Genomic DNA, 12,009 nt, shown 5'->3' with positions numbered 1-12,009 from the left:
GGGGCGGTGCAGCGGCTCGGCGCGGGAGGGTGTGGGGCGGCCCCGCGGCGCGATTCCGCCCGCAGATATGGCCGGAATCGCCGGCGGCGGGCGGGCGGCGGCGGAAGGAGGGGGAAAAGAGCGTGGAGCTGAAATGTCCCTCCCGCCAACTGCTTCTCTGTGATGCAGGGCACCGCAGCCGCGAGGGGGAAACCCGCGTTTTCCCGGGTTGGGGTCAGGAATTTGCCACGCCCCCCAAAATTTTTTGCGGACCGGGACGAGATGCGGGGTCTGGTCGGGCAGGCTTTCCGGCCCGTACCCGCATTTTGACGGTTATTTTGCGGGTCGGGGGCGGATGCGGGGTCTGCTAGAGTTGCTCTAATGAGAACCTGTTGTTGCTTAGTTGCTCCATTCTTAGCCAAGCGAGCACTTCTCCTTGGTGTGACATCTACTCTCCTTTTCTTCCTACGGTTGCGAGATTGCACCGCACACGCACGGCTGGGTGGACGTCGCAAAAGTGGAGAGAGAGACTTGCACATCTGCACGTGCATCGTCTCAATGTCTTAAAGCAAGGGGCCACCCCCACCAGCACGTTGAGGCATATTCTGGACCTGTACTGGAGTCTGCTCTCCATCGTCAGTGCCCGCGTCGTCGGGAATTGCCGGCTCCACCGCACGTAATGGTGTGCATGTTGCATGGGTGCAACTATCCTGTGATAGGCTCACCTCAAACGTCTCCCAGGCTTCCACTATTTTAAGTGAGTGTAGCTCTATTCTTCCTCCCTCTAACTCTGATCATTGAGTAAACAAAGATGCTTTTCTATATTGTGTTATTTCACCAATTGGCAAAGAAATAAAAGGGGCTATTTTATCCAGCACAAAAAATAGAATAGGAAATATGCTTACTTTCAAGATATACTTCAAGCTATTTTTATCCAGCAAACATAAATCCTCACAAAGGTTTTTATCTGGCAAACAGAAAAACGTACAACCAGCCAACATTATAACTAAGATGCAATACAAGTTGGGTAGTAGAAATACATAACAAAGACATAACTCCACTACTTCATTTGTAGCAATCTCATGATTCTTAATAGGCACATATGTTATCATCAAATGCCATTTCAATAACAGTACCAAGAAATTCCGGCAGTGCCTGGGCATCAGCCTATATAAAATCTAATGCCAAACCAATTTTCCTAAATACCTTTTTTTTTATTCGAAGGGCCCTTGGCCGATCTTTATTAGAAAGAAAGCAAGCAGTACAAGAACAAACAGTCTAGGCGGGTTAGACTGAATACAGAGTAGGACATGCACTAGCAGGGGCGAGGCCCTGTTACAACATCCCCAGAACCTGCCCCAAATGCCCATAGTGCACGATAAACAGCAGGAAGAGAAAAAAAATGAAGATCCTGGAGTGGCTGGTCGCATTAGTCTGGTAGCCGAGACTAGTCTGGTAGGTCGACGATGCAGCCGGCCGCCCGCCACATTGTGATGTCATCTTTGCACAGGTCCAAAGCCCTCTGACGGGAACTGGCTCGTTGATCAAAAATCCTTGAGTTTCTCTCCTTCCATATCCTCCAGTGTAACAGGATGACCACCGTGTCGAAATTCCTCCTTACGTGCTTGGGGATAGCTGCCCTGGCCTGCAGCCACCAATCTTCCGTTGTGTGGAATCTATTTGCCGGCTCTTGAAAGTCTGCTCCTGTCCATGATTTGAAACATAGCCATAGCTGCTGCGTGAAACGGCAATGCACGAATAGATGCGTGCAATCCTCGTGGTGAGATGTACATAATGGGCAGCAACCATTGGAGGGCCAGTTCCTCCGCTCCAGATTATCCGCCGTGAGGCATCTTCTCTGCACCACTAGCCACATAAAGAATTTACAACGTGGTGGGGCCTTGGATTTCCAAATTGGCTTGTAGCAGGCGAAGCTTGTATTCCCCAAAAAGAACAACCGATAGGCGCTTGCGACAGAAAACTGTTGATCCTTAGTCCGGGTCCAGATTGGGGTGTCACGTGCACCCCCTTCCAGCAAGGTGGATTGAGCCAAATCCCAGACTTTGAGGTATTGTGCAATAGCCGGCAGGGAGATACCCCCGCGATCTCTCTTGTCCATGCGTGGTTGCTCAACGCCTCCATTACCGATTGTCCTTTATCCTTGACGAAGGAGAACAATTGTGGCGCCATTTCAGCAATAGAACGGCCATCCGGTAGCCATTTGTCTGTCCAGAACTTGGCCAACTCCCCGTTGCCTAGTTTGATTCGACAGGCTGCATGGACAATCGCATCTACTTCCTTCTCTGTGGTGTCGGGCAGCCCTTGCCATGGTCTCGCTTCCTCCTCCCAGCGCAACCATGGCCATCTGCAGCGCAAGGCGATCCCGAAATATTTGAGATTAATCACTCCAAGCCCGCCTAGCTCCTTGGGCATGCACACTCTGGCCCATGGCATGAGGCAATGTCCACCACTTATATCCTCTTCTCCTTTCCAGAGAAAGCCTCTACATCGCCGATTGATGACTTTGGTTGCCCATGTTGGCAGCGGCAGTGCAGCCATGAAATGCATGGGCAAGGCCATAAGCACCGAGCGTGTGAGTGCGAGTCGCCCAGCCACGGCCATCATCTTAGGCTTACAGCCTTTCATTTTGTTGGAGAATTTGTCTATGAGGGGCATTAGGTCCTGGCGCTTAAGCCTGTAGATCGAAAGGGGCAATCCCAGATACTGAATGGGGAAGGGCTGTTGTTTACACTGGAAATGCTCCGCCACCGCTGCAGCAAGGTACTCGTGTTGGAAATATGCCCTAGAGGCAATAAGAAATTGGTTATTATTATATTTCCTTGTTCATGATAATCGTTTATTATCCATGCTAAAATTGTATTGATAGGAAACTCAGATACATGTGTGGATACATAGACAACACCATGTCCCTAGTAAGCCTCTAGTTGACTAGCTCGTTGATCAATAGATGGTTACGGTTTCCTGACCATGGACATTGGATGTCGTTGATAATGGGATCACATCATTAGGAGAATGATGTGATGGACAAGACCCAATCCTAAGCCTAGCACAAGATCGTGTAGTTCGTTTGCTAAGAGCTTTTCTAATGTCAAGTATCATTTCCTTAGACCATGAGATTGTGCAACTCCCGGATACCGTAGGAATGCTTTGGGTGTACCAAACGTCACAACGTAACTGGGTGGCTATAAAGGTGCACTACAGGTATCTCCGAAAGTGTCTGTTGGGTTGGCACGAATCGAGACTGGGATTTGTCACACCGTGTAAACGGAGAGGTATCTCTGGGCCCACTCGGTAGGACATCATCATAATGTGCACAATGTGACCAAGGAGTTGATCATGGGATGATGTGTTACGGAACGAGTAAAGAGACTTGCTGGTAACGAGATTGAACAAGGTATCGGGATACCGACGATCGAATCTCGGGCAAGTAACATACCAATAGACAAAGGGAATTGTATACGGGATTGATTGAATCCCCGACATCGTGGTTCATCCGATGAGATCATCGTGGAACATGTGGGAGCCAACATGGGTATCCAGATCCCGCTGTTGGTTATTGACCGGAGAACGTCTCGGTCATGTCTGCATGGTTCCCGAACCCGTAGGGTCTACACACTTAAGGTTCGATGACGCTAGGGTTATAGGGAATAGATATACGTGGTTACCGAATGTTGTTCGGAGTCCCGGATGAGATCCCGGACATCACGAGGAGTTCCAGAATGGTCCGGAGGTAAATATTTATATATGGGAAGTCCTGTTTTGGTCACCGGAAAAGTTCCGGGTGCTATCGGTAACGTACCGGGACCACCGGGAGGGTCCCGGAGGTCCACCAGGTGGGGCCACCGGCCCCAGAGGGCTGCGTGGGCCAAGTGTGGGAAGGGTCCAGCCCTTAGGTGGGCTGGTGCGCCTCCCAGAAAGGGGCCCAAGGCGCAGGGAAGGGGGGAAAGGGGAAACCCTAGGCTCAGATGGGCCTAAGGCCCACCTAGTGGTGCGCCCCCCTCTCTCCCCCCTTGGCCGCCCCTCCAAGTCCCATCTAGGGCTGGCCGCACCCCTTGGGGGGGGGGGAACCCTAGATGGGGGCGCAGCCCCTCCCCCTCCCCTATATATAGTGGGGGTTTTGGGGCTGCCATACAGATGAGAACATCTCGCTCTTGGCGCAGCCCTACCCCTCTCCCTCCTCGTCTCTCGCAGTGCTTGGCGAAGCCCTGCTGGAGTACCGCGCTCCTCCACCACCACCACGCCGCCGTGCTGCTGATGGACGGAGTCTTCCCCAACCTCTCCCTCTCTCCTTGCTGGATCAAGGCGTGGGAGACGTCACCGGGCTGCACGTGTGTTGAACGCGGAGGCGCCGTGGTTCGGCGCTTAGATCGGAATCAACCATGATCTGAATCGCTACGAGTACGACTCCTTCACCCGCGTTCTTGCAACGCTTCCGCATCGCGATCTACAAGGGTATGTAGATGCACTCCCCTTCCCCTCGTTGCTAGATTACTCCATAGATTGATCTTGGTGATGCGTAGATAATTTTGAATTTCTACTACGTTCCCCAACAGTGGCATCATGAGCTAGGTCTATGCGTAGTTTCTGTGCACGAGTAGAACACAAAGTAGTTGTGGGCGTCGATTTTGTCAATTTACTTGCCGTTACTAGTTATCTTGATTCGGCGGCATCGTGGGATGAAGCGGCCCGGACCGACCTTACACGTACACTTACGTGAGACAGGTTCCACCGACTGACATGCACTAGTTGCATAAGGTGGCTAGCGGGTGTCTGTCTCTCCCACTTTAGTCGGATCGGATTCGATGAAAAGGGTCCTTATGAAGGTTAAATAGAAATTGGCATATCACGTTGTGGCTTTTGCGTAGGTAAGAAACGTTCTTGCTAGAAACCCATAGCAGCCACGTAAAACATGCAACAACAATTAGAGGACGTCTAACTCGTTTTTGCAGGGTATGCTATGTGATGTGATATGGCCAGAAGGATGTGATGAATGATATATGTGATGTATGAGATTGATCATGTTCTTGTAATAGGAATCACGACTTACATGTCGATGAGTATGACAACTGGCAGGAGCCATAGGAGTTGTCTTAATTTATTGTATGACCTGCGTGTCAATGAAGAACGCCATGTAATTACTTTACTTTATTGCTAACTGTTAGCCATAGTAGTAGAAGTAATAGTTGGCGAGACAACTTCATGAAGACACAATGATGGAGATCATGATGATGGAGATCATGGTGTCATGCCGGTGACGAAGGTGATCATGCCACGCCTCGAAGATGGAGATCAAAGGCGCAAGATGATATTGGCCATATCACGTCACTTTATGATTTGCATGTGATGTTTGTCATGTTTACATCTTATTTGCTTAGAACAACGGTAGCATAAATAAGATGATCCCTCACTAAAATTTCAAGAGACGTGTTCGCCCTAACTGTGCACCGTTGCGGAGGTTCGTTGTTTCGAAGCACCACGTGATGATCGGGTGTGATAGATTCTAACGTTCGAATACAACGGGTGTTGACGAGCCTAGCATGTACAGACATTGCCTCGGAACACATGCGAAACACTTAGGTTGACATGACGAGCCTAGCATGTACACACATGGCCTCGGAACACAAGAGATCGAAAGGTCGAACATGAGTCGTATAGTAGATGCGATCAACATGGAGATGTTCACCGATGATGACTAGTCCGTCTCACGTGATGATCGGACACGGCCTAGTTTGACTCGGATCATGTATCACTTAGATGACTAGAGGGATGTCTATCTGAGTGGGAGTTCATTAAATAATCAGATGAACTTAATTATCATGAACATAGTCAATAGGTCTTTGCAAATTATGTCATAGCTTACGCTTTAGTTCTACTGTTTAAGATATGTTCCTAGAGAAAATTTAGTTGAAAGTTGATAGTAGAAATTATGCGGACTGGGTCCGTAAACTGAGGATTGTCCTCATTGCTGCACAGAAAGCTTATGTTCTTAATGCACCGCTCGGTGTGCTGAACCTCGAGCGTCGTCTGTAGATGTTACGAAACATCTGACATACACGTTTTGATGACTACGTGATAGTTCAGTGCGTAATGCTAACGGTTTAGAATTGTGGCACCAAAGACATTTTTGAAACATCGCAGAACATATGAGATGTTCCTAAAACTGAAATTGGGATTTCAGACTAATGCCCACGTCAAGAGGTATGAGACCTCTGACAAGTTTCCTAAGCCTGCAAACTAAGGGAGAAAAGCTCAATCATTGAGCATGTGCTCAGATTGTCTGAGTACCACAATCGCTTGAATCGAGTGGGAGTTAATCTTCCAGATGAGATAGTGATGGTTCTCCGTAGTCACTGCCACCAAGCTATTAGAGCTTCGTGATGAACTATAACATATCAGGGATAGACATGATGATCCTTGAGCAACTCGCGATGTTTGACACCGCGAAAGTAGAAATCAAGTAGGAGCATCAATTGTTGATGGTTAGTAAAACCACTAGTTTCTAGATGGGCAAGGGCAAAAGGGATACTTCATGAAACAGCAAATCATTTGCTGCTCTAGTGTAGAATCCCAAGGTTGAACCCAAACCCGAGACTAAGTGTTTCTGTAATGAGGGGAACGGTCACTGAAGCAGAACTACCCTAGATACTTGGTAGATGAGAAGGCAAGGCAAGGTCAGCAGAAGTATATTGGATATACATTATATGAATGTGTACTTTACTAGTACTCCTAGCAGCACCAGGGTATTAGATACCGGTTCGGTTGCTAAGTGTTAGTAACTCGAAATAAAAGCTGCGGAATAAACAGAGACTAGCTAAAGGTGAGATGACGATATGTGTTGGAAGTGTTTCCAAGGTTGATGTGATCAAGCATCGCATGCTCCCTCTACCATCGAGATTGGTGTTAAACCTAAATAATTGTTATTTGGTGTTTGCGTTGAGCATAAACATGATTGGATTATGTTTATCGCAATACGGTTATTCATTTAAGGAGAATAATGGTTACTCTATTATTTGAATAATACCTTCAATGGTCTTGCACCTAAAATGAATCTCGATCGCAGTGATACACATGTTCATGCCAAAAGATATAGTAATGATAGTACCACATACTTGTGGCACTGCCATTTGAGTCATATTGGTATAGAACGCATGAAGAAGCTCCATGTAGATGGATCTTTGGACTCACTCGTTTTTGAAAGGATTGAGACATGCGAACCATGTCTATTGGTATATATGCGTGAAGAAACTCCATGCAAATGGATCGTTTGGACTCACTTGATTTTGAATCACTTGAGACATGCAAATCATACCACATGGGCAAGATGACTGAAAAGCCTCGTTTTCAGTAAGATGGAACAAGAGAGCAACTTGTTGGAAGTAATACATTTGATGTGTGCAGTCCAATGAGTGCTGAGGCACGCAGTGGATATCGATATGTTCTCACTTCACAGATGATTTGAGTAGATGCTGAGAATATTTACTTGATGAAACACAAGTCTGAATTATTGAAAGGTTCAAGTTATTTCAGAGTGAAGTTGAAGATCGTCGTGACAAGAGGATAAAATGTCTATGATATGATCATAGAGATATCTGAGTTACGAGTTTGGCACACAATTAAGACATTGTGGAAAGTGTTTCACAATTAATACCGCCTGGAACACCACAGTGTGATGGTGTGTCCGAACATCATAACTGCACCCTATTGGATATGGTGCATACCATGATGTCTCTTATCGAATTACCACTATCGTTTATGGGTTAGGCATTAGAGACAACCGCATTCACTTTAAAAGGGGCACCACGCAATTCCGTTGAGACGACACCGTTTAGAGAAACCTAAGTTGTCGTTTCTTAAAAGTTTGGGGCTGCGATACTTATGTGAAAAAGTTTCAGGCTGATAAGCACGAACCCAAAGCGGATAAATGCATCTTCATAGAATACCCAAAACAGTTGGGTATACCTCCTATTTCAAATCTGGAAGCAAAAGTAATTGCTTCTAGAAACGGGTCCTTTCTCGAGGAAAAGTTTCTCTCGAAAGAATTGAGTGGGAGGATGGTGGAGACTTGATGAGGTTATTGAACCATAACTTCAACTAGTGTGTAGCAAGGCACGGGAAGTTGTTCCTGTGGCACCTACACCAATTGAAGTGGAAGCTTATGATAGTGATCATGAAACTTCGGATCAAGTCACTACCAAACCTCGTAGGACGACGAGGATGCGTACTACTTCAGAGTAATGCGTGATCCTGTCTTGGAAGTCATGTTGCTAGACAACAATGAACCTACGAGCTATGGAGAAGCGATGGTGGGCCCATATTCCGACAAATGGTTAGAAGCCATGAAATCCGGGATAGGATCCATGTATCAGAACAAAGCATGGACTTTGGTGAACTTGCCCGATGATCGGCAAGCCATTGAGATAAATTGATCTTTAAGAAGAAGACGGACGTGGACGGTAAGGTTACCGTCTATGAAGCTCGACTTGTGGCAAAGAGTTTTTTCACAAGTTCAAGGAGTTGACTACGATGAGATTTTCTCATCCGTAGCGATGCTTAAGTCCGTCGGAATCATGTTAGCATTAGCTGCATTTATGAAATCTGGCAGATGGATGTCAAAACAAGTTTCCTTACCAGTTTTCGTAAGGAAAGGTTGTATGTGATACAATCAGAAAGGTTTTGTCGATCCTAAGGATGCTAAAAGGTATGCTAGCTCCAGCGATCCTTCCATGGACTAGAGCAAGCATCTCGGAGTCAGAATATACGCTTTGATGGAGTGATCAAAGTTTTTGGGTTTATACAAAGTTTGTTAGAAACTTGTATTTACAATAAAGTGAGCGGGAGCGCTACAACATTTCTGATAAGTATATGTGAATGACATATTGTTGATCCGAAATGATGTAAAATTTCTGGAAAGCATAAAGGGTTGTTTGAAATGAGTTTTTCAAAGGAAGACCTGGATAAAGCTGCTTACATATTGGGCATCAAGATCTATAGAGATAGATCAAGACGCCTGATGATACTTTCAAAGAACGCACACCTTGACATGATTTTGAAAGAGTTCAAAATAGATCAGCAAAGAAGGAGTTCTTGGCTGTGTTACAAGGTGTGAGTATTGAGTAAGACTCAAGACCTGACCACAGCAGAAGAGAGAGAAAGGACGAAGGTCGTCCCCTATGCTTTAGACGTAGGCTCTACAGTATGCTATGCTGTGTACCGCACATGAAGTGTGCCTTGCCATGAGTTGGTCAAGGGGTACAATAGTGATCCGGGAATGGATCACATGACAGCGGTCGAACTTATCCTTAGTATCTAGTGGACTAAGGAATTTTCTCGATTATGGAGGTGAAAAGGAGTTCGTCGTAAAGGGTTACGTCGATGCAAACTTTGACACTAATCCGGATGACTCTGAGTAGTAAGCCGGATTCGTATAGTAGAGCAGTTATTTGAAATGGCTCCAAGTAGCGCGTGGTAGCATCCACAAGATGACATAGATATTCGTAAAGCACACACAGATCTGAAAGGTTCAGACCCGTTGACTAATAACCTCTCTCACAAGCATAACATGATCAAACCAGAACTCATTGAGTGTTAATCACATGGTGATGTGAACTAGATTGTTGACTCTAGTAAACTCTTTGGATGTTGGTCACATGGTGATGTGACCTGTGAGTGTTAATCACATGGTGATGTGAACTAGATTATTGACTCTAGTGCAAGTGGGAGACTGTTGGAAATATGCCCTAGAGGCAATAATAAATTGGTTATTATTATATTTCCTTGTTCATGATAATCGTTTATTATCCATGCTAAAATTGTATTGATAGGAAACTCAGATACATGTGTGGATACATAGACAACACCATGTTCCTAGTAAGCCTCTAGTTGACTAGCTCGTTGATCAATAGATGGTTACGGTTTCCTGACCATGGACATTGGATGTCGTTGATAACGGGATCACATCATTAGGAGAATGATGTGATGGACAAGACCCAATCCTAAGCCTAGCACAAGATCGTGTAGTTCGTTTGCTAAGGCTTTTCTAATGTCAAGTATCATTTCCTTAGACCATGAGATTGTGCAACTCCCGGATACCGTAGGAATGCTTTGGGTGTACCAAACGTCACAACGTAACTGGGTGGCTATAAAGGTGCACTACAGGTATCTCCGAAAGTGTTTGTTGGGTTGGCACAAATCGAGACTGGGATTTGTCACTCCGTGTAAACGGAGAGGTATCTCTGGGCCCACTCGGTAGGACATCATCATAATGTGCACAATGTGACCAAGGAGTTGATCACGGGATGATGTGTTACGGAACGAGTAAAGAGACTTGCCGGTAACGAGATTGGACAAGGTATCGGGATACCGACGATCGAATCTCGGGCAAGTAACATACCGATAGACAAAGGGAATTGTATACGGGATTGATTGAATCCCCGACATCGTGGTTCATCCGATGAGATCATCATGGAACATGTGGGAGCCAACATGGGTATCCAGATCCCGCTGTTGGTTATTGACCGGAGAACGTCTCGGTCATGTCTGCATGGTTCCCGAACCCGTAGGGTCTACACACTTAAGGTTCGATGACGCTAGGGTTATAGGGAATAGATATACGTGGTTACCGAATGTTGTTCGGAGTCCCGGATGAGATCCCGGACATCACGAGGAGTTCCGGAATGGTCCGGAGGTAAAGATTTATATATGGGAAGTCCTGTTTTGGTCACCGGAAAAGTTCCGGGTGCTATCGGTAACGTACCGGGACCATCGGGAGGGTCCCGGGGGTCCACCGGGTGGGGCCACCGGCCCCAGAGGGCTGCGTGGGCCAAGTGTGGGAAGGGACCAGCCCCTAGGTGGGCTGGTGCGCCTCCCACAAAGGGGCCCAAGGCGCAGGGAAGGGGGGAAAGGGGAAACCCTAGGCTCAGATGGGCCTAAGGCCCATCTAGTGGTGCGCCCCCCTCTCTCCCCCCTTGGCCGCCCCTCCAAGTCCTATCTAGGGCTGGCCGCACCCCTTGGGGGGAACCCTAGATGGGGGCGCAGCCCCTCCCCCTCCCCTATATATAGTGGGGGTTTTGGGGCTGCCATACAGATGAGAACATCTCTCTCTTGGCGCAGCCCTACCCCTCTCCCTCCTCGTCTCTCGCAGTGCTTGGCGAAGCCCTGCTGGAGTACCGCGCTCCTCCACCACCACCACGCCGCCGTGCTGCTGCTGGACGGAGTCTTCCCCAACCTCTCCCTCTCTCCTTGCTGGATCAAGGCGTGGGAGACGTCACCGGGCTGCACGTGTGTTGAACGCGGAGGCGCCATGGTTCGGCGCTTAGATCGGAATCAACCGCGATCTGAATCGCTACGAGTACGACTCCTTCACCCGCGTTCTTGCAACGCTTCCGCATCGCGATCTACAAGGGTATGTAGATGCACTCCCCTTCCCCTCGTTGCTAGATTACTCCATAGATTGATCTTGGTGATGCGTAGAAAATTTTGAATTTCTGCTACGTTCCCCAACAACTCGTTGCAAGGAATGCAAGTGACCGCACACTTGTGTAGGTTAATCCTTAGCCCTGATGCTTCTCCGAATAGTTGCAGAATCGCCGAGATGACTTGCAAGTCGTTGCTCTCAGGCTTGAAGAACAGGACAACATCATCAGCAAAGATAGATGCCCTTGGCACTGTATTGCCACATCGAAGGTCGGACAGTAGTCCCTGCTGGACGGCCCAATCAAGCATGCCATGGACAGCGTCTATGGCCAAGATGAATAATGCAGGGGATATAGGGTCCCCCTGCCTTACTCCCTCGCCCATAACAAATGGTGCACATAGCTCGCCGTTGATTAGGATGGAGGTCGAGGCAGTCGAGAGCAAACCACATATCTAGGAGCACCATTTCTTACCGAAGCCTCTTGCTGATAGAATATCCAATAGGAATTCCCATGACAAAGTGTCAAAAGCCTTCGATATATCAATTTTCATTAACACCGCAGAACGCCTCTTCCGATGCAGCATCCTGGCCATATT

Source organism: Triticum aestivum, chromosome 6D (assembly GCF_018294505.1).
Source record: "Triticum aestivum cultivar Chinese Spring chromosome 6D, IWGSC CS RefSeq v2.1, whole genome shotgun sequence".
NCBI lineage: Eukaryota > Viridiplantae > Streptophyta > Magnoliopsida > Poales > Poaceae > Triticum > Triticum aestivum.
This window is presented reverse-complemented; position numbering follows the sequence as displayed.